This window comes from Schistocerca gregaria, chromosome X (assembly GCF_023897955.1).
Source record: "Schistocerca gregaria isolate iqSchGreg1 chromosome X, iqSchGreg1.2, whole genome shotgun sequence".
Lineage (NCBI taxonomy): Eukaryota > Metazoa > Arthropoda > Insecta > Orthoptera > Acrididae > Schistocerca > Schistocerca gregaria.
In genome coordinates, this window is record NC_064931.1 from 791,586,610 (window position 1) to 791,610,999 (window position 24,390).

Below are 24,390 nucleotides of genomic sequence, written 5' to 3' on the forward strand. Positions count from 1 at the left end.
TGAGAGCATAACGACCAAATGAACATTAAACGCGAAAATTTTTGCATTGGTTAGCATAATTTGTGTATTGGTTCTGCTAAGTGTGAAGGTATTTACTGCTGAAATATTGTAGTCAGTGCTTCAGTAGATTTTTAAACAGTAAAACCTTTTTCGTACGTAGCAGATAGCTGCGCCTGTATTGTGACTTCTGATCTTTTCACACCGACAGCGGCTTTCATAAATTACTTTGGATACTTGTTGAAAAGTTTCTTTAGGAAAGACTCGCTGGAAAGTTTCTTTAAGGTCGGCTGCCACCAATTTCTTCTCCTCTGCCTGCGGGCTGAGGGGAGCTGGCCTTTCACAAAGCCGTGGCCAGAACTGGCTTGGCAGACGACTGCGTTGGCTGCAATTTGCGAAAGACGTGACAAATTACAAGCTAAGTAGAATAACTACACGTCTCAAGCAGCGAAAATTTCAGGCGAGCGACAACACATCATCGTCCTTACACAACTGCGAATCATTCTTCAAAATTATTTGATACTTTAAATTGTAGACTCGCTTGCAGATGTAGTTTGCAGACTCCTGGTTTTTGTAGCCACGTTGGCAGAGCACGTGTTCTCATTCAGCATCTCACAAGAATGTAACCGCTCCAGTGTTCGAATAGCTTCACCTGTAGCTTCCAGCTCATAAACAGAGTCAAATGTGTTAGATTTATGCTTAATTATTTCGTATATCACGCAGTGCTTATTGACAACGCTGGCTGTAGTCTTTAAGGATAACAGAATACAGCGTGTAAAATAGTTTTTCGAGTTTCTTCGAGACAGTAGCAAGTTCTGCTGCTATCGTACATAGACTGCGATGTGAAACATTCGCTTTAAAACAGAGCGTCATCGCTGAATAGTATTACTAAGAACATGAAAATGTCCCCAAGCATTCGACTGGAAAATGTGGGAGTGATAACTTTTGTTGGCACACAAAGAGTAGACAGGAAGCGTTAATGAGTACAGATTATGGGCTCAGATTACGTGAAAATGCCTTGCGTAATTATTTATCTCATGTTTTTACGCTTTGAAGTTTGTGTCCCAGATGCAGCGCATTGCAAAGTGTTGTTAAGCGTGATGGCTAAGCAGCCAACTTTGTTTTATGTAGGCTGGTGGAGAAGTGGCTCTTAACTGAACATTAATTCCTTTGTTGAATTTCTGGTGATGTTTCGCTCGGTAATCATAATTAATGCTGTAGATCATTATTTGGTTCACGGTGGAATGTTCTTTTGCAAGTTTCCTTGCGTTATTTTCAGACACACTGTTTACTACGCAGTGAGTTAGATAATATTTCTTCCAAAGTACAGTCTGTCCGTGTATGCGTTTCGTTGCAACTGCATTATAAAAGAAGTGAAGTCAGTTTTAAGTGCTTCAGGACGCGTTCGCTGAAACGTAACACAATCAGCAAAGATTTTCATTCATTAGAACTTGACGGATAAAAACGGTAGTTCATTCTCATGGATACGGAGTTTTAAATAGGAAAATTAAAAATGGTAATAAACCTCAAAATGCGAGAGTAACCATTGTTTTGTGCAAATTAAATTCCTCATAAGGTCGCGAACTGAGAGAAAGACACATAAACTATATGCAGTATCCAAACTCCGATTTAAGTAATTCAAATAGTCAGACACGTCGCTGACGGTGAAGTAACCTAATAGGCTATCCGAGCATGCCTTTCCGAACTAACGAACTGACGTTCTTCCCTCCGGAATACTACCACCGGAAGATTCCCAGAGGTTGGTGGTTTACACTGCCGTCGGCAATGAACTGGAATGAATGGAATGAATATGGATGAAAGTAATAACGATGAAATCAATGAAATGAAGTGATCTAAATGAAATCTGCTCCCCATAGATTTTGGGAGCACTCCGTATGCAGTATTCTGCAGTAATGAGAAGGGAACGTCAGTGCAACTGAAAGTCATAGTCGGTCCTGGATAGGTACTCGAGCACCATGACTGAGGAAATAGCGATAGCGATAGCTTTCTAGAATCTCGGTCTTGCACAAGTATTCAGCGTAACAAAAAATTAAAATCTGTGTCCCATAAGCATATATTAAAACATACGACTGTAAGAACCTGTAGGCACCATGAAGTAAACTATGAACCTAGTACTGGGACTAAAGAAAGCGTTCGAAATTTTGGTGTTCTAGCAGCCGTTAATTCAGGAAAGCAAGATAATCTTGAGTCATATTTTTCTTCAGTTTGTTGTGGGTGCTATGTCTTAAAACTACAACGAGCGGCATTATGTTTTCCAGAATGTCTGAAGGAAATTTGCAACGTACACTCCTGGAAATGGAAAAAAGAACACATTGACACCGGTGTGTCAGACCCACCATACTTGCTCCGGACACTGCGAGAGGGCTGTACAAGCAATGATCACACGCACGGCACAGCGGACACACCAGGAACCGCGGTGTTGGCCGTCGAATGGCGCTAGCTGCGCAGCATTTGTGCACCGCCGCCGTCAGTGTCAGCCAGTTTGCCGTGGCATACGGAGCTCCATCGCAATCTTTAACACTGGTAGCATGCCGCGACAGCGTGGACGTAAACCGTATGTGCAGTTGACGGACTTTGAGCGAGGGCGTATAGTGGGCATGCGGGAGGCCGGGTGGACGTACCGCCGAATTGCTCAACACGTGGGGCGTGAGGTCTCCACAGTACATCGATGTTGTCGCCAGTGGTCGGCGGAAGGTGCACGTGCCCGTCGACCTGGGACCGGACCGCAGCGAAGCACGGATGCACGCCAAGACCGTAGGATCCTACGCAGTGCCGTAGGGGACCGCACCGCCACTTCCCAGCAAATTAGGGACACTGTTGCTCCTGGGGTATCGGCGAGGACCATTCGCAACCGTCTCCATGAAGCTGGGCTACGGTCCCGCACACCGTTAGGCCGTCTTCCGCTCACGCCCCAACATCGTGCAGCCCGCCTCCAGTGGTGTCGCGACAGGCGTGAATGGAGGGACGAATGGAGACGTGTCGTCTTCAGCGATGAGAGTCGCTTCTGCCTTGGTGCCAATGATGGTCGTATGCGTGTTTGGCGCCGTGCAGGTGAGCGCCACAATCAGGACTGCATACGACCGAGGCACACAGGGCCAACACCCGGCATCATGGTGTGGGGAGCGATCTCCTACACTGGCCGTACACCTCTGGTGATCGTCGAGGGGACACTGAATAGTGCACGGTACATCCAAACCGTCATCGAACCCATCGTTCTACCATTCCTAGACCGGCAAGGGAACTTGCTGTTCCAGCAGGACAATGCACGTCCGCATGTATCCCGTGCCACCCAACGTGCTCTAGAAGGTGTAAGTCAACTACCCTGGCCAGCAAGATCTCCGGATCTGTCCCCCATTGAGCATGTTTGGGACTGGATGAAGCGTCGTCTCACGCGGTCTGCACGTCCAGCACGAACGCTGGTCCAACTGAGGCGCCAGGTGGAAATGGCATGGCAAGCCGTTCCACAGGACTACATCCAGCATCTCTACGATCATCTCCATGGGAGAATAGCAGCCTGCATTGCTGCGAAAGGTGGATATACACTGTACTAGTGCCGACATTGTGCATGCTCTGTTGCCTGTGTCTATGTGCCTGTGGTTCTGTCAGTGTGATCATGTGATGTATCTGACCCCAGGAATGTGTCAATAAAGTTTCCCCTTCCTGGGACAATGAGTTCACGGTGTTCTTATATCAATTTCCAGGAGTGTATATGATCTCTGACACGAGTTTCCGCTAGAGTATGTAGCGAATGAGGTTGCTTGACTTTTAGTCGTTAGTGCTCATCAGTAGCACGTTACAAGGAACTGTGGATCCGAACCGAAACAATACGGAATACAGGCAATCCCTCTTTCTGCAGACCCTCTCGAAATTTAGAGTGCTTCCTGGTGGCTTCAAACGTAATCTTGAGAAGTAGTCTTAAGTAGTCTTTTTGAACCAGCCCAAACACATCGACCTTACTTCCAAATATTTCAGATTACTCCTTTGTGGTTTTTCATTTTGTGTAAACTCCAGTGTACACCGAAATACTGAAAAAACAATGACTGGAAAAGAGAGATACTTCACAAGAGGAGTGCTAGTCATACTATCATACATAATTATGACATTATTAGTGAGTAACCAAACAAAAAAAAAAGAAAAACTGATGAATCACCATGCATTAAAGAGTCAAAGACGTTACAAACAAAAGGGTTGATACTCCTACAACAGCATAAGATGAATACCACTCCTGACTGCTAGGCGTCTGGTGCTTTTCATAATTCCTGTGTGGTTTATTGTTTTTCAGTTACAGCTCCCTGAAAAGCCAACTTGATTATTAGTTCAGCCATATTGCAGATCAGGCAGAGAAGCAATTTACGGGCACATTTATCGCTATGAGGATGGTTGGCTGACCTAAAGGAGTTCCTTCGTGTAGAACTAAGTTGACTGTTGTCTTCGAAACGTTACTCGAGTTACTTCAGCTGTGTATTTAGATTACGAATGCAAAGCAGTTCACCGAGCGTGTTCGTGCAGATTCGTAAGAGGGCTTTAAATCCCTGTTCGACTAACCAGATGTATATCTTCCCTGATTTCCGTAAATATATTCAGACAAATGGCTCAAATGGTTGAAATGGCTTTGAGCACTATGGGACTTAACACCTGAGGTCATCAGTCTTCTAGAACTTAGAACTACTTAAATCTAACTAACCTAAGGACATCACACACATCCAGGCCCGAGGCAGGATTCGAACCTGCTACCGTAGCGGTTGCACTGTTCCAGACTGATGCGGCCGGCATTCAGGTAAATAACGAAATGCTGTATTTGAAAACGAAAGAGCTGATTTTCTTGTGCACTTGTGCCCTATGTGAGCCTGCGCTGCTTCTCGAATGATCTAGTCATCGATAGGACTCTAAATGATAATATTCTTTTGTTCCAAGTAATGACTTTACTATTACAACTAAACATTAATTTTTAAAATCTTATAGTTTTTTATTTTAAAATAATTCTCCATTCGTTTGTCACTCCTGATATATTTACCATAGAGATATACGTAGGGTTAGTTACGGACGTTTTTGTATACATTGACCACATACGTTTATATTCAGCGAACTGAAGTCGAATCATTTATCACGTACACTGTAAATTATGACAGTAATCTTAGACATAGCAAGAACTGACGATATTGAAACTCCAAAAAAGTACTATTATAGTTTTGTTTTGAAGAGCATCATACTCCTAGTAAGAACGAAATATGTGCCTTGGTGCGACCATTTTCGGCAGCAGATATATGAATGTTCATTTTGTAAATGCTACAGGGTATTTTAATCCTTTGTATTAAAGGCAATGGATTTTCTGTGAAATAATACAGTTTTGTTTTTACCTGTGGTATTTACAGATTGTTATTCAATCTGTATATTGAGCAAGCAGTAAAGGAAACAAAAGAAAAATTCGGAGTAGGTATTAAAATCCATGGAGAAGAAATAAAAACTTTGAGGTTCGCCGATGACATTGTAATTTTGTCAGAGACAGCAAAGGACTTGGAAGAGCAGTTGAATGTAATGGACAGTGTCTTGAAAGGATGATATAAGATGAACATTAACAAAAGCAAAACGAGGATAATGGAATGTAGTCGAATTAAATCGGGTGATGCTGAGGGAATTCGATAAGGAAATGAGACACTTAAAAGTAGTAAAGGAGTTTTGCTATTTGGGGAGCAAAATAACCGATGATGGTCGAAGTAGAGAGGATGTAAAATGTAGACTGGCAATGGCAAGGAAAGCGTTTCTGAAGAAGAGAAATTTTTTAACATCGAGTATAGATTTAAGTGTCAGGAAGTCATTTCTGAAAGTATTTGTATGGAGTGTAGCCATGTATGGAAGTGAAACATGGACGATAAATAATTTGGACAAGAAGAGAATAGAAGCTTTCGAAATGTGGTGCTACAGAAGAATGCTGAAGATTAGATGGGTAGATCACATAACTAATGAGGAAGTATTGAATAGGATTGGGGAGAAGAGAAGTTTGTGGCACAACTTGACCAGACGAAGGGATCGGTTGGTAGGACATGTTCTGAGGCATCAAGGGATCACCAATTTAGTATTGGAGGGCAGCGTGGAGGGTAAAAATCGTAGAGAGAGACCAAGAGATGAATACACTAAGCAGATTCAGAAGGATGTAGGTTGCAGTAGGTACTGGGAGATGAAGCAGCTTGCACAGGATAGAGTAGCATGGAGAGCTGCATCAAACCAGTCTCAGGACTGAAGACCACAACAACAACAACTTACAGATTCGAAACAGTTCAGACTATAATTTTTACCTGAGTGCAGTGTTGCTTACAGTCTCTTGTCTGTTCTGCCAAAATCTGCATTTGCTCTCATTTGGTAATAGGTTTGAGTTTTAAAGGTGAACTTGAGCACTTGTCTAGTCGTGCGGAACGCAGGGTTGCAGGAACAGTTTGCAACTGTCGCTATTTGTTCGTGGTACGAGGGAAGTTCACAGGTGTAGTGGCTATTTGCGCAGAAATATGTAATTTGGGGACCTATCGCCACAACTCTTTACAGAGGAGAAGAACTCTCAATGTTTACAATGCCGGAAACAAGGCAACACCTTCCAGGACAAGGTCATTTTATTCACAGGTGAGGTGGCAGAAAGTTCATCATTGCAGGAGTATATTATAACAAATTCAGATGAAATGAAGCACACATGTTACAGTGAAGGATACCCAAACAGTGGCATCAACACATAGGCAGGTAGAACATGTGTTCAGGTTTCATCCCTGGATGATGCTCGGTCGGCCACCGCTGCTCGCACAGTGTGTCGATCTTGACGTACGTCTGTTCTATGCGGACGTCCAGAACATAGTCTACAGGTGTGGGAATATTCCACAGATCACTGCTGGAAGCAGCGATACATGAGCGATACACTGTGCCCAAAATGTGCAGAAATCCGTCGATACGTCTATCCACCTTCCCGATGGGCACAAACGCGATCCCGTTCAAATGACTGAAGCTCTTCAGCAGGGGTGCATACTCGTCGACGGGCTATGGTTGCATCCTAGAATGAATGTTGCAACAACTGTTCACCTCTAAAGTCAGCACAGTTGCTACCTGCAGAATCAAACCTCAGGATGCACAGACAGTCCTCCTGAGCGCCATCTGATTGCTGATGACAGTGACAAACGAATTACTAACGTTACAACTACTCACAATGCACATATTATACCCTGCTGCCACCGAACACTGTATTTGAAGGGGCTGAATTTTTTTCGACATTGTGTTATGTAGAAGCATAATCGACGGGTACCGCAAATTTGCTATGAAACGGCATGAGAACACCATGCAGAAGGGATTTAAATATTTAGCTGACGATGAAAGAGCTAAAAATTATAACGATTGACAGACGATTTATACAGGGTTTATTATTCTCTACATCAACAAGCACTTTGTGTTAAATATGCAGGCTTGCAACAAGTGATGGGACAGATGGTGCGAACAGTACATTTTCTGAAGTCTTACGCATTATTATATCTTTGTCAGTCGCAACACTTTTTGATGGAAATGACGAGTATGGAGACGTTATATATTATTGCAACGTACTTTGGTTAAATCAAAGGACAAGATTGGTACGAGTTTTTGATTTAAGACCGTCTGTTGCTGAATTTCTGAAGTAAAAAGGAAAGTAAGAACGAAAATTAGAAGATCCAGAATGGATTGCATACCTTAAATTTTAAACAGAGTTAACTGCAGACTGCCCCCAGTAAGACATTGCAAGATGAGAAGCCAATTATTTCTGTATTTGTATATAGTCCGCCTCAAGTTGCTTCAACTACAGGTGAGACACGTTATTGACTATAGATCCCTAGGGGTTGTTCAGTATCATAAATGAATAGTGTCTTTTCTTTCCCCACATTGGAGCATTTCTCTCATGTTTTATTATTGTTGTGTTTTAAGAGTGTATACTTAGTGTAGATCTTTGTGTTGAATGCGTGTATGGTATTGGTGAAGAGAGAGAATGTTATCGCAGAATGTTATCGCAGAGCAGAACGCCCAATATCACCAGTATTAATGTATGAAGTTTTCATGAGACTCCCATCTGACAAATTCACTGCCGCTAACCATACACAGTGTAACCGTATTGGTTAGCGAAATAGGGAATCTCGCTTTGAAACACACAAAATCTAGCATGTGCTCACATTGAACGCAGGCCAAGGAGCAGATAGTCAACATACGTGTAGGGTGATTCAAAGAAAATATTTACAATACCTACCGTGAGTTGTGCCTGTAAAATATCATCTTTATTAAAACGGTAGACGACGATTTAGGCAGTTGACATTGACTTTTGGGAAACCCTATAAAAATAAAGTTAATTTTTTATTGAAGAACTTTCTGAGTACAGTTCTACAAAAAAGTTCGTAAGATCTTATAATTTAGAGTGACTGATCGATATTAATGGAAAAGTTACTTACAGTTTTCCAATATAGCTGCTGCACACGTAAAAGGATCTGAACCACTCTGCTCATAATTAATTATATGCTGATAAACTCCAATATCCAACTGCTTAGTTAATAGGTGTCTAAATTACATCCTGAAACACTTCGAATCTGAGAAATCTTCTAGTTAGGCAAACATCTGCGTGTTCGGCCCACATCGTGTTTCAAAACTGATTTGGTTGTTAATAAGCATACAATTACTGCATAGTTATGAATAAATACTAGTGACTCTAATGCAGAAGAAAGGCAGGGAACGCCACACTCTCACTTGAAAAGAAACAGTGGAACATGCTGGATCTGAATCCAGGCCATTGGCTTACACTGTGGCAGTGAGGTACAGCACGCCCAGATGCAGGTTTTTAAGTTTTGGGGTCATTTGAGATGTAAATCAATTTTACGTTGAGTTGTGTGCGACACTCATGACTTGACTACATCACGCGCTACATGCGTACACAGCCATCTCTTCTTTAAAATATAGGTAGCGATAATTTATGCTACGAAGAAAGTTTGGTCACTGATCTTAGAATCTACGTCAGTTGCATGCAAAAGGCCAAGACGATTGGTTGCCAGAACTTCCTAGCATCTATCAAATAGTGTGGGTTTTCTGACAAGACTCAGTTCTTCAACCACGCAGTAACCACAATTTCTCATAGTTCTTTACACTATCTCCAGTACTAACTTGGAAATCAGTCAGTAGCTAGGAAACTGAAATAATCCCAATTACTGCCATATAATCATAAAACTGGGTGTGATATCCTCAGGGTACGAGTACATACTAACGTTAAATTTTGGTTAGCAGTGTCATCACAGATTACTCCTCTCATACGTGTAAAGCAATAAGAATAATTTATAATGTGTTTGTCATGTGTAGTATTCCGGATCGTCAATATTGTGCTGGTTACTTGTACAGTGGCAACAAGAAGTCTTGAAGTAGCACGAACTACACACTCTTTTTACTTCAGTAATTAGGTTAATTCAAATTATTATATTACAGAAATAGAACGAAAACCATATCCAGTCAAAATTTGATTTCTTAATATTATATAGCTCATTTTGAGGTTTAATGCCTCACCTTCTTTTTCATGTGTCCTGCGACATCCGGCCGTCTCATCTGTGCGTCTCTACAGGCGTTTTCAAACCTTAATTAACTAAGTTGTGAAAATTTACTGCTGTTTGACCTCTTTTTGTACTCGTATATTCTGTCATAGCAGGTCTAACCATAAAACACCCGCTTTCAAAAATAAACTGTAATGAAAAATGTCATTTGTTTTATGTAATGTATGTGAAATAGATAATCAGTCTAAATCTGAATGTGAACTGTGAATGGAACGTTGTTATAATCGATGCTAAGTGACGACAACTGTGAATAGTGTGTGCATTTCTGCTTCCACGAAAATTCTGAGAAAATCGCCACCGAAACTCATTCGACGTGAAATTATTAGTGTGCATGGCATGAACTTACGTTTGAGTAATCAAGCAGAGGTAGCTGCCTACTCACGTTGTTTGACTGTCGTAACTGGAGCACGGATGAATTTTATTGTCAATAGTTTCTGTTTAACACCACCACCAGAGCACTTTTTTAAAAAATCCACAGGTTTTCTGGACTCAGCTTCATGAGTATTTACGTTTATTAATACGGCAATTAATTTTTAATTCACGTGTTGGGCAGCCAGTTTATTACTTTTAACCAGCGTGATTTTCGTAATCGGTGATGGTCGTAAATGGAGCAAGGATAAATTTTATTCCCAGTAATTTCTGATTAACACCACTCGACAGAGAATTTTTAAAAAATCCACAGACTTTGTGGACGCAGCTTCATGAGCTTTTAAGTTTATTAATACGGCAATTAATTTTTAATCCACATGTTGGGCAGCCAATTTACCAATTTCAACCAGGGTGATTGAATTACACGTCAGATATCGAATTTTAATGTACATTCATTACCAGGTGAAAAATAAAATTGACTGATCTTACAGAAAAAACTGAAATATTCTATTGAAAAATCAAGAGAATAACGAATTAAGGCACAAATATAGAGTGAGTCCAACATCGCTTAGAGTATTTTACAAACCTACGCCGCTGCTTTATGTTTTAATTGACGAATATATGAGGCAACAAAAACATTTCAAACAGCTTCAGTTATATGAATGTCTGTGTCACTGGCTTGCCTTCGACATATAAAAGAATGACGGCATACATCGGCTAAACGCGTGTAGGAAAACGAATGAGGCATTCTGCTGTTTTTGACAGTGATTGACCAATTTAAAAGCTCATTTACGATGGACTGGTACAGACTGTTAATGTCAGATGGAAATTACTATTGCAGACGATGCCCATAATAAAAGGAACAGATTCTGGAAGGAGAGGAGCATCGATTTAATTTATATGTAATGGATGTCTCTTTCACTGCAGGTATCTGAGGAACATATTTTAAGTTGTATAGGTTAATTGACGCCTTTATCAGCCTATTCAACTTGTACGTGTGCAATTGCGGACGAAAGAGGCAGAAAAACAAAGAAGACAACATTTAAATATTTTAAGACGGTTTTATCAGTGACCATTGAAAAATGCATTGTACATTAACAGTTCTATCTAGAGAGCTGTAGCAGATTCTCATGAGAATATATGGGACACAATGACGCCTAGAGATTAGATCGCCGGCCGGTGTGGCCGAGCGGTTCCAGGCCCTTCAGTCTGGAACCGCACGACCGCTATGGTCGAAGGTTCGAATCCTGCCTCGGGCATGGTTGTGTGTGATGTACTTAGGTTAGTTATGTTTAAGTAGTTCTAAGTTATAGGGGGCTGATGACCTCAGATGTTAAGTCCCATAGTGCTCAGAGCCATCTGAACCATTATGAAGAAATTCGATCCTTCTTCTTTGCATAACGCCTGTGTCACGATGATTGTCTCGATGATGCTGAAGATCTTTCCGCATGAGCGTGTTCTGTAGTTTAATGCGAATGCCAGTACGGTTCTTATAAAAAAGACCGGGCCGATTTCCTTCCCAATTCTTGTTCATTTATAGCTCGCTTTCCGTCCCTGACAACATCGTTGAAGACGGAACTTAAAGCCTAATCTTCCTTCCTTCCTTCTTCAACACGAAATCTCTGAAGTATAACCAATACGATGGGCGTATGGGCGTACAGTGTGGTAATCAAGAACGATATGCCCCAATTATCCTCCCTCTGACCGCGTAACACTGGTGGTGATAATTTCTCCCAGCATCAGGATTGTAAACGGCCACCTGCGGCCCAGTCAGCACCGTATAAGTGCTATGGTACGTAAACCCCTCATACAACACCTGAAGCACATACACTGAAAAACTGTAAATGTTCCTTTCATTAATTTAATTTCAAAGTCGTTATCAGCAAGTGGATTTTTTTGGGAGATGTCACGAATTTAGTAATCTATTCTAATAGGTATATACTAATAGAACATACTGCACGTGGTGTCTTCATCAGAGTTATTTTCTGGTTTTCTTAAAACTGTGCCTCTTTTAATAAAAATGATACATAGCATTTTACTTTGTGCAAAACAAAGGTTATAACTCCAGTAATAAAATCAGTGATCCAATATGTCGTATAGCTAAGAAATGATGTAGAAATTTTCCAGTATTTAAGTGTATTTTCCATGAGGATTTAATTTCGTAATACTCATTCTCAAGTCTTTTGAATTACTTAGTGGAGCTATGTTTGCTCTTCATGAGATTGAAAGTCTTGGACGGAGACAGAGAAGGACATTAACTTACTGTGGCTGTGTTGATTCTTTTTTTTTTGTACTGTGTATTCAGAAGTTAAAGTTGCCCATACACAGGAAATGAACGTCGGGGGTGGATGTGAGGATCCAGAGCTGTAGTTCTGGCCGAAGTCCTAGATGAGGTAGATTGCCGTTTTCTTCTTCCGATCTCTTATGAAGTGTTAAGCCTGTGTCTGCTTAAGAGTAGTGCGGCAGTCCGAGCCCGCGAGCTCTGCCCTCACGGATCGCGCACGAACGCGAGCCTCAGCACAGCCCAGTCCACCGCACTGGGCGGGCTGCGTGAATCAGCAACCAAGTACGAGTGGCGTTCAATGATGATGCAACACATTTTTTCTCATACAGATTCGATTCAAAAAGTTTAGAACTTTTCTTGGGGCATCGTGGAATATCCCGCTTCAGCCCCCAACAGTTTCGTGAATTTCCAATAGGCGGCGATGCTATAAATAGCCTTCAAAATGATGTCTGTAACAGAGATGCATTCCATGCAGGGAGCCGTCACTGAGTTTCTTCTGGCGGAAAACCAGAGCATAACAGATATTTATAGGCTCTTGTAGAAGGTCTGCGGAGATCCGTCAGTGAACAAAAGCACGGTGAGTCGCTGGGAGAGGCGTCTGTCATCATTGCAGCCAGATCGCTCAAACCCGCCCGATCTCCCGTGTGTCGGCCGATCGCACACAGCTGTGACTCCCACAGTGTTGGAACTCATTCGAGGTGATCCACGGATCGCAATCAAACACCGCGCTGCTCATCTGGAGATCTCTATTGGTAGCGCTGACACACACGTCCAACAGTTGGGGTTCAAATGGTTCAAATGGCTCTGAGCACTATGGGACTTAACATCTGAGGTCATCAAAGTTCAAAGCCACACTCTCAGCCAGAGAAATCACGCTGACGGTCTTTTGAGACTCTGAAGTGATTATTGTGCTTTGTGTCCTTCCTCACGGTGAAAGGACCACAGCAGTACGTCGGCGATATTCTACGCCCCGTTTTGTGGACCTTCATGGCACGCCATCCTGGGCTCACATTTTAGCAAGATAATGCCCGTCCGCACAATTCGAGAGTTTCTTCTGCTTGTCTTCGTGCTCGCGAAACCCTACCTTGGTCAGCAAGATTGACGGATCATCCCCAATTGAGAACGTTTGGAGCATTATGGGCTGTGCCCTTCAACCAGCTCGAGATTTTGACGATTTATCACGCCAGTTGGCAGAATTTGGCACGATATCCCTCAAGAGTACATACAACAACTCTGTCCATCAATACGAAGCAGAAAAGTTGCTTGTATAAGGCCCAGATGTGGGCCAACGCATTATTGACTTGTTGAATATGTGAAGCTTTTTCTCTTGAGTAAATCATCCAATGTTTATAGAACAGTATACATTTGTTTCTTTCTGTATGTGCAGCACATCTATCGATTTTCGCTCCATTGCGACAATTCCTTCGTGCTGCGTCGAGTGCATATTAGGGCGTACTATCAAGTGGAACTTCAGTATGCTTGAAACCGTCACGAAGAAAAGATCTCTGTCTCATCTTTTTCTGACTGCTGAGTAAAGTTTTTCATCGTATTTCCTTTTTTTGGTTCTGGTGAGCGTGTAGATAGAATTGGGGCGCTACTGAAGGTCATTTCGGAAAGAGTGGTTGTCTGGGGTTGTCTGTACGTATCATAATCTTTTGTGTCTGATTTCTGGAACTGTGGGATCCAATTTGTTTTTTATACCAGTAGGTAATAGCTGGCATAATTAGGTACGAGATCAGTTGGCATAGCTACGAAAACTCGACCCTCACGTACGAAATAACACTGTTCGTTAAAAAAAATTACGCTTTCTGTAAAAAATGAATACTTACACATCACTGTAGAAGAAAATTCACCTTTTGCTAAAAGCGTAACCATGATATCAATCCAACCGTAGATAAAACAGAAGGTTGACTGCAATTGTAGCTAACATCAAAGACAGAACCGCAGCTGAAGGAGGTATAAGAGGAAAAAGTCATGTACAGTTAAGAAAAGTGACTTGGCTAAGATTGATAAGTAGAAGAAGAAAACAAATTACTAGGTAACGACGATATGAATTTTCTTCTACGGATTCTGATGACAGTGTGTCAGTAGTTAGTTATGCCGAAACAGGTTGGCCTTCTTTAATGAGAGTTCAGAGGCTGAAGGACCTCTCCATGGCGAAGAGCATTCGTCCTCAGCCTCCTGCTTAGAGGATGGTCATGGTTCTGATTCCACAGTTCCTACTAACACTGAATATTCTTAGAAAGACACCAACAGATCATGTCAACCAACAACGAAACTCCCCAATCTTAAGGGCCTCTCGAGGTTCATAAATGCCATGTAATTGACTTTGCTTTGATGGTACCATGCCCACCAGTCAGTACCCTGGGAAAATTACCGAAACCGATGGCAACAAGATTCATGTGTCCACTATAGTCAAAAGGGGGAACAACTGGAGACAGCCAGACGTGGAGGAGTCAGTTTGATAATATCAAAGTAAAATTTTACGGAATTTCGAATAAACGAACGACTAACTCCTACATTCGTGATTGATTGAAACCACTTAACTTATTGAAGTTGAATAATTATAAGCGGCTACAACAATAAGCAAATTTATTTTGATTGAAAAATTCATTGTTTGTTCATATATTTAAGTTCATGTTGATTTTTGTACATTTAAGCAGAATTTTTGTTCAAGTGTTATTTCTTCATAAGGAAATTACCCTTTGAAGAATTTACTCTCTCTAATGGAAGTTACCTGCAGTTTTGATAAAATAAAATGTTTTTCCTCGAAAATTGCACTGTTCTGGCTAAGTTTTTTTTTACTCTGAGCACTATGGGACTTAACTACTGTGGTCATCAGTCCCCTAGAACTTAGAACTACTTAAACCTAAGGACATCACACAACACCCAGCCATTACGAGGCAGAGAAAATCTCTGACCCCGCCGGGAATCGAACCCGGGAACCCGGGCGTGGGAAGCGAGCACGCTACCGCACGACCACGAGATGCGGGCTCGGGCTAAGTTTCTGCGTGGCATTCTCACGATTGTATTTTATGTTCACAACACGCACTGTCACTATTGGTGTCTGTTTCTTATTTCCTATCCGCAGTAAAGACACGTTTGCACACACTGACACCACACAGAGCCGATTGCCTTCACACCGATTTCCACCCTACGCCATCTGAATCGTTGTTGTCTTGTCATATACCGTACTATTGACATCAAATGCCATACCATTTGACTGCATTTCTCAATAAAGTTGATTGCATGCTGTACCTAATACACTGTGCACAGCTACTTCAACGGCCATTGTTAATTTTCCTACAAATATCGATGCCCTTACACTGATTTTCACTGCTGTTGCCACTATGTCGGAAGTAACAACTTCTCTAATTGTTAATAATTCAGATGTATTTGGTTTCATTTAGCTCTTCCACTTGGGCTTGTGATTTTACGCAAATAACTTTCGATTCGTTCAAAGCTTCTAACATAGGGATGCAAAAATTTATGCTTAGGTGTGGAACTTGACGTGGCTCTGAAATGCGTGTAATTATCCAAATCTGTTGTGGATAAAAGGAAATTTCGGGCAGGAGAAGTATTGTGGTGATACTTCTGTTGGTGTGGGATCGTTGGTTTTAGTTCATAGAAAAAGAGTGAGTGTAATGACCAGCGTGGTTGCGGCATGCAGATGGTCGCCCAGATTCCAGATGAGATTACACTACAGCAGATGGCCACATATAAATCATAAGAGCCATCAGAACCACTGAAGGTGCATAATACTGTTATGTGAATTATATTTGGTTAAAAACAATTAATGAAATTCAGTTGCAAAAGACGACTAGTAGGTACTATTATACAAGATGAACAACATAAATTCAGGTGTTTATGGAAATATTTTAGGTAACACCATGCTTCCCTAACTGTGACATCGGTTTGGAATCGTCATTCGTCTCTACACCTACGATATTACCGCAATTCACAAAGCCAGGACACCATAGCGTGAAGAAAATCAGTCGAATTTGTTGGATTTGCTGGCTCAACGCCCTAATCTGAATCACGTAGTATACGCTTGGGAGAAATTATAGGGTTGTTTGCGTTCCGCTTAAAACAGTGGCAATAACTATTGTCATCCTTCAGAAAGAATGAAGACGAATTCAGCCTTAAAAAACCAGAGTTTAAAGGAAAATCATCAGGCTACAAAAAAACCTGTTATAGCTGTTTAAGACCCCCACAGTTAATGATACATAGCTAACATTTTATAGGAGAACTGCAAAGGGGTCCAGAGATATTCGACATCCCAGTATACGCTTTACACATGCAACAAGTGTCAGTTAACGTCTGGTGTTCTTCCCGCGAGTCCGGGTTCAAACTTGATGTTTACAAACCCACAAGAAATCTTTCTGTCTCTGCACTGTTGTGCACAGAACTCACACTTCTGCTCGTCTGATGTACAGTATGTACTGATTGTTGACTCCGGTAAACAAGTTGACGAAGTCTACAACTCCTGGTAAGCCCAGTATGTATTTCTTACCGAAATTTAAGATTTCGTTGTGCATTTATGACCAGATGATAGTAGGGGAGATCGGAGGTGGTTGGTATAGATTCTGGATTTTCATTTTTCTATTTTTATGCAAACTTCGAGAAATTCTGGTGAATGCGGCGGACAGCTTAACTTTTTGACTACGAAATGTAGAACCCATTAATTAAATACTATTTAAGTCACCCCAGAATCACTTTAGTTTATAAGGTTGCAACTACGCAAACTGGCCCCGGGTGCCGTGTTAGTTGCCTTAACTTGATATGAAGTTGGGGCGTACAAGAAAATGGGACCCTCTAATCGAGAAATCGTCAAGACGTTGAAGCTTCAAATACATTGATAATTTCGTTATGCCATATAGACCAGATTCCAACCCCGTGGAAAGCCTTTGAGTAATACTTGCAAGGCGTGTTTATAGCAATGGAAGACAATTTGTGGCCGTGGACAGAAGTGGAAAACATGGGCAAAATAGAAAATTATCTGAGCCATCAAAAAGGCTACTTTTGGGAAGAGCAAGGTTCACAAAGAGTTATTATTCTCATCTTGTTGCTGATTTACAGTTGCCAGCAACTGCCAGCCGTGTACAACAAAGTTTGTTACATGACAAAAATCTTGCATTAAAGAAACGATCTAGAAACCTGCTCTAACATCCAAATATAAACAGATTGGAGTTTGTTGAAAAATAATGTCATGGACTTCAGAATGTGATAAAGTGATATTATTTAGATGGTTCGCCGGCCGCAGTGCCCGAGCGGTTCTAGGCGCTACAGTCTGGAACCGCGCGACCGCTACGGTCGCAGATTCGAATCCTGCCTCGGGCATGAGTGTGTGTGACGTCCTTAGGTTAGTTAGGTTTAAGTAGTTCTAAGTTCTAGGGGACTGATGACCTCAGAAGTTAAGTCCCATAGTGCTCAGAGCCATTTGAACCATTTTTTAGATGGACCAGATGGATTTCAGTATTGATGTCATACTGTGACAACAGAGCAGCAGTTAAGAATGAGCACAAATTTTGGTCGTGAAAGTGTTACGTCTTTGGAAGCATTCAGCGCTAAAAGGTAAATAGCGCATTGCTAAACTGAACACTAGAATGAACTCTAACATGTATACTGAGATGCTAGAAACAGAACTGATATGAATGTATGTGGACCTGTGCATCTGTGCATTATCTGCTATAACCAAAAACTGGTTTTAAGACAAAGATACTGACGTCTTTCCCTGGCCAGCATGTATATCAGGCTGCAATCCCGTGGAACCCCTTTGAGGAACACTTTCAGGGCGTGTTTATCGCAGACAATTTGTGGCCGTATATTAGCTGAAAAGAGCGATACGAGAAAAGTGGCCGACAATTTCACTGCAAGAACTAAAAACTTTAACAAAATCAATGCCAAAGAGAATTTTTGAGTTAATTAGGAATAATGGAAATTCGAAAAAGTACAAACAATGCAATGACACAAGAAGACAATGAGTGCCTTTATACAAATTTCCACCCAGGAAATGCAAATGCCTTATTTTGTTACTCGTGTTATGAAAGAAACTATGCAATTCCATCATGATAGTTTATATCTGATGTGTGTCTAAGACTATGATAATAAATTCGATACATCTAGGTCTCAGATGTTGCACTATTACTTTCGATGGGACTCTACCTTTATACTGAGTTTCACTACTGTATTTCCAAAAGAAATGATCTTAATAGATTATGAAAGTGTATTACAGTAACACCATGCCAGAAAGTGAGTACCGATTGTTAGCTATGTGATATACTGAATTTGATTCATGACTGAAGAGGTGTCAACGTTAATGTAAACTTATAATGGATGAAAAGATCTATGAGTACCGTAGCCAACGAAATTACCGACAAATATAACAAAGAAATTACTACAAGAGGCAAATTCCACAGAATTAAAGTAATGTGTAGTGATATCATTCTGAAAACATATCACACTGTGTGTACGAAAAAAGAAACAAAGCAAAAAAAAAAAAACAAAGCTCAGTTATATGAATGAGTTTATGACATGGATGTCACCACAGACATCTGTATAGGATTAAAGTTTAGGATTCCTCAAGAAAAAGCCAATTTAAACTAAATAATATTAAAAAGCAATAAGTGAGACAAAATTATACTTAAAACTAAATTAAGTAACGGTTCCATCACGTATTTTCACTTCAGCTGTTAAATAAGAAAGATCTATCACATACTGGCAACCTACTGAAAAGACAACAAGCTACGAAAACATTGTCGATTCTAAATAGTGTATGTACTTCATCATTACTACCATATTTTACACTTATTCTAATTTGTGTGTACATAAACGTGTATGTTAGAGCATTATGTAATACGGAGATTTGAAAACAGTGTTGTATGTTGATGTGTAAATAAATAGTAGCTGGTGAAATACTGTCGAATAAAAAACGAAAACCTGAATTTCTGTGGTCATAGGAAGTGAGAACAAATGCGAACACATGGCGTTTGAGGATTTCCGATGTCATTGGAGGGAGAGTGCGGCGTTGTGCCGCCGCGAAGCTTCCATAAATCGACGCAATCTCCTGTCACATGGCGCTATTGCGCCAGTGATTAAGGGCGATAATCGAAGTGGAAAAACGTCAGAAGCGTTTTATCGCAAAAAGCCGAGGCTGTGTGAAGCTTTCTCTGCCTGAGTACCCACTCCGTCACGCCACAATGTGCTGTTTTTAGTTATTTATGTCAGTATTTCTTAAGTTATAGTTTCTACCTCATACTGCGCATTCATTTATGAGTTTATAAGTAGGAGCTTCCTGATAGTATCTAATGACCACCTAGAGTTTTTTTATGTAACACTAGGTGGCAACTTATCTAAGACACTAAGGGGATGACGGTTCAAATGCCCGACCGCTGATCCAAAATTAGATTCTCCGTGTAATCCCTAAACTGATTAAGGTGAAGGCTTATATGATTCCTTTGAAAACGTCGCAGTCGAGTCCCTTTTCTGTCCTTCAACAATATGAAATTCTGTTCAATATTTAATAAATTCACTGTCGACCCGACTTTTAACGCTAATTTCCCTACGTTCTTTTCTTGAAATTTCTATAACTTGAGAATGTCATCTAGTGCGGAATTACCAAGGTTTGACGTGGTACTGACTTGAGTACGTGCACCTCAGTCCTCACATACGTCTTCTTCATTTGTTCTACACGAGTTCAGATAAAAGTAGATCATTGTCCTCGACATGATGGCAAAGTTCGTCAAATGAGGCGAAGTAGTCTATTTATGACACCAGCAGGCTAAAAAATGTGTTAGTAGATAAAATGAAAATTTACAGAAACAATAATTTCAGTGGAGGAAGTTACGATACATTGGTAAAATAGTTACAGCATGTGTATTGACCTCCATGCTAATTAAGTGGCAGATGAAGCTGCCCAGTGATGCAGTCGCTCTGACCAGAGGTGTAATGCATGCACATTTTACTTATATACGTGGCATTAAATGAGAACTCGCTTTAGTACTGATTCCTAGATACTGTCCACAAACTGCTAAAGCGCTGTCAAATGAAACAGGCTCCTTGGTATTTCCACTTTGCAAAGTACAAGATAAACACAAATGGAGAAAAATACTTTTTTCTCGATGTTGCTGAGCTTTTTCTGTACATTTTCAGCAACTGGTACCCATCTCCCATAGTAAATCCAGTTCAAGCTGACTCGAAAAGAGAAAAAATGTCAGAATTTATTTCAAAAACAGTATTTCCTGATTAATTGTAAATGTAATAGCCTCTAATTGCAGGGTGGTTCTATAGATTTTTTATTAGATTATAGATATCAGGAATTCCAATTCCCATCTTCACATACAAGCTAAGAACGCATCAGGTAGATCTTTGGTTTTATTTTCCAACTCAAAGATGGGTGTCATCTGAATGGGAAGCGTGCAAGTCCCACTTCCACCACACCACAACAAAAACGCGTCACTGCTGAGCAAGAGACCAGGTAAAATGTGGTTATAATGTCCCGAGTGCTGGAATTGCGGGATGTTTACATCGCAGGACGCTTAAACATAAGTGTGTTCATTAATCGGTGCGCTCGCAGAGTATGATGAAAAAATAATGGTTCCACTTTCTGCCACCAGGTGAAAATATGGCGCTTTAAGCAGTCAGAATGAAGAATGTTTCCTGTTTTTACGCCAGCATGATGTTTGTCACTGGTCGCTAGTACAGGTGTTTTATCAGAACGGCAGTAATAGCAGAGCTACATTGCAGGAACATCGTAGACAGAAACAGCTGCGAAGAAGTTCGATGTCAGTAAATGAGCTATGAATATGAGCAAGAAATTTGAAGAAACCGGAGAATTTTGTGGTGCAGCAGATACAGGGCAGTTTGTCGATGAAGTTTCTGTAACTACAGACGACCGTGCAGCACATGCCTCAAATTCTGCAGGCAGTGCTCGAGCTGTGTCACGATGATTGTCAACATATCAAAAGATTTTGCGATGCATCTTACACTGGTATTCCTACAAGATTCAGAAAATGCGCACTAAATGCAGCCCGAAGTTAGGCTATAAAGCAGTGAGTTTTCCCTTCGTTTTCGGGCACGCATTGACCTATGCCTAAGAAATATTCTTTCTACGGACGAGGCACATTTCACTTTACACGCTGCCGTAAATCCACAGAACTGACGCCTATGGGTTTTTACTCTGCCACATGTTGTGCAGGTAAGTCCTCTGCACTCGGTTTCTGTCATTGTGTGGTGTAGTTTCACAAGATCCTTCATTCTCGGTCCGTTTTTCTTCGAGGGGATGACAGCACGCGCGCGGGTTAGGTGTACAGTGACATCTGCGCGTTATAAGGATCTTATTGTGCAACACGTGATTCCAGCTTTGCAAGAACATATCCTTGTCAGTACCACAATTTTCATGCAAGATGGGGCGACACCACATGCCGTTTGCAAGTGAAAGATTTGCTTCGAGAAACCTTCAGTAATGACCGCATCATCTCCAGGCAGTTTCAACATGTGTGACCTTCCAGGTCCCCTGACCTGAATCCAAGTGATTTCTGGTTGTTGGGATATCTGAAAGATCGTGTCTATCAGTAATGTGTCCGGTATCTTCCTGATCTGAAGGATAGCATACAATAACGTATCGCTCTGATTATACTGGAGCGATTTAGGGGAATAACGGAAAATCTAAATCGGAATGGCTGGTTTGAACCGTCGTTCACCCGAATATTTTTGAACACAATCCTTAGGTTTTTCTCTTGCGAAATCCTAATTTCTGAAAGAATACCTAAGTTTCGTTTAACTGTGACTATTTTTATTTTAACCTACCAAACTGAACAGAATTCAAACAAATATTTATCTTCATTGTTCATCGTTCCTTCCTAATTATTGGCACCATCCGATCTTGTGTTCCACCTTTAAGGGTGTCAATATCGATGGGACGTTAAACCCAATCTTCCTTCCTACCGGAATCTACGCTGTAGTATAATTTGACTGTCGATCACAGTGGACAGAGTTTAGAAATGGCTCTCGATTTCGATGGCCGTTTTTTCGATTGGAGATCGCGAATATATCGCAGTACAACGGCATAGCAGCAGCACCAGCAACGCCGTAAGGTTCATCGAAGTCTGCCTCCCCCTTTCCCCCTCCCTCGTTCTGTTACTTAAATCTGGTTCCCATGGTTCAGAATTCTCTCCATGGCGTCTTCTTAGTAATGTGTGTGTAGTTGTAAACGAATACTCATTCTCGATGTCGATTGTGCCGTTGTGCAATTGTGAGTGGCAACTCGCTTCGTTTAAACAGTGCAGGTTCAGTTTTCAGAATCCATTTCTGTTTTTGTATCTTTTATTATTAGTGTAGGAATCTCTAACACCTTTCCCCAGTATCTTGATAAATCATAAGCCCCCCGCAAATAGGGACTAAGTCGAAGCCTTCCACAGCCTATTAATATTTATCTAGTGTGTGTTTATTTAGATGCTCAGGCGAAACAAATGGCTGGAGCAAATTTCTGTTCACTTACACCGCGCCAGACACTTTATGTGTAACAGTGCAACTGTAAATTTGTCGGCTGCTAGAGCTACAGGACTGCTCTAGCGACATTAGTGGCCACAGATATCGCTAAATTCACGAGTGACCACCCGCTGTCAGCCAGAACACGATCACAGATTATACTAGTGGGGGAATTTAAATGATCAAAGGGGCAGTCAAGTCCGTCACCCCCAATACACAACGCAGAGGGCGCAAAGCGTAAGCGCTACAGTCGATAGAACCAGAATGGTGTCCTGAGACATATTACACAATTCTACCCGCTAACATACGCCCAAAATGCGAGAACTCTTAGTATACTCTAGGAGAGACTTTCTTTTAACATGTTGTAAGCTTCTAAAATTGATGTCAAGTAAGGTGATTCATCACACTAACAATATATACACACCTCGATAAGCGTCTTAAATGCGTCTTAACATTATCGGGATGGTCCACCCCCGGTAGCTGAGTGGTCAGCGTGACAGACTGTCAATCTAGAGGGCCCGGGTTCGATTCCCGGCTGGGTCGGAGATTTTCTCCGATCAGGGACTGGGTGTTGTGTTGTCCTAATCATCATCATTTCATCCCCATCGGCGCGCATGTCGCCGAAGTGGCGTCAAATCGAAAGACTTGCCCCAGGCGAACGGTCTATCCGACGGGGAGCCCTCGTCACACATTTCATTATCAGGATAAGTGACGCAGAAGTAGCGGGTAGTAGGGCTTTCCATGCTTACAAAAAAAAAAACAACACACAATTAGTAATTGGAAGTCGTAATCGATGATTTTCACTATTATGTGTATCTAAAGTGAAATTTATCGGAGAAATATCCCAGACTTTCGAAATAAATACACGTGTATGGCAACGTGGTGGCCTGTCTCCAAATTGTGTTCTAGAAAAACTATGAGAATTTGGAATGGAAAACTCAATGAATATAAGATTTTACCTATAATGTTAGGGAGAGGAAGAAAAACAGATACTGCTCAAAATGAAAAGGTTAAAAATTCTAGAAAATGGTTGGGTAACGTCATATGGTATAACTAGAGAATTTACAACAAACGCACCTGTCTAAAAATGGGAAAATAAGTCATTACAGGACAATAGTGAAGCGAATATGTTTATGTGAATGGAATGTCTAGCATTGAACTATAATTTAGATAAATTACAATTACTAGAAAGGCGAATCATTAGGAAAATATTAGGTCCACGGTAAACTGTTGAAGGCTGAAATTTAAGTAGTAACTTTGAAATTTATGAAACATGGGAAACATATCAGAAATAAGGAGCAAAAGAAGACTGGTAATTTTTGGACATTTATATCGAATCCAAGACAGTAGATAGATCCTCAGATATTTATGGAATACGAAGGCAATACCAAATTTAATCCACGAATTAAAAAAGGATTGATAAAAAGTAATGTAAAACCTGAAGAATCACCTGACAGAGAAGTGTTTAGGGAAGAAGCATTGAATATGGAAGAATCTCAAGATAAGACAGTGAAAAAAAACTGGTCTGAAGTGCTCAAAAGATAGGAAAAACAGTGAACAGATGAAATAGTACTGGAAAAGACGAAGAGAATAACAAATAAGGAATCAAAATTGGCACGTGGACCTTAGTTAGCCCATACGAGAAGAAAA

The 24,390-nt window shown here is 41.0% G+C and overlaps 1 protein-coding gene across 1 annotated transcript in view; it reads left to right on the forward strand.

Annotated features, from left to right (window-relative positions):
- The window catches only part of LOC126298324 (uncharacterized), an 897,680-nt gene that overhangs the window by 195,486 nt on the left and 677,804 nt on the right, over positions 1–24,390 (forward strand). The window lies entirely within an intron of this gene.